Genomic DNA, 420 nt, shown 5'->3' on the forward strand with positions numbered 1-420 from the left:
CAACAACATTGCGTCACATCCCTCCAATCAGCGGACAGCACATCCCCCCCTCCCCGAGCAAACGACTGGAATCTTCTAGAGAACTAAGCCGTCGTGTACGCCCCTCTGCCTGGTATCCATCCGCCGGTATTTTGTGAGGTAACCTATTTTCTATCGAAAAAAACACCTTGGTCACCCGTTAGTGTTTCTTTTATTCACCATTTGAGCGTGTAGGCTGATAGAGCTGGCTGGGTGAGCGGGACACGCCGAGACTCTTCTGGAATTACATGAGGCGCCCCGCCCTGCTCCGAGGGCGAGGGATTCTTTAGTGGCGCACGAGCACATGACTGGCGTGGTGTGATGAGTCACTCGGCTACGGTATAAATAGGGGGAGACAGAAAGCCGCCGACCATAGAGAAAGCGATACATACAAGGAGAGTG

The sequence above is a fragment of the Nanorana parkeri genome, unplaced genomic scaffold (assembly GCF_000935625.1).
Source record: "Nanorana parkeri isolate BGI_ZX_2015 unplaced genomic scaffold, ASM93562v1 scaffold293, whole genome shotgun sequence".
Lineage (NCBI taxonomy): Eukaryota > Metazoa > Chordata > Amphibia > Anura > Dicroglossidae > Nanorana > Nanorana parkeri.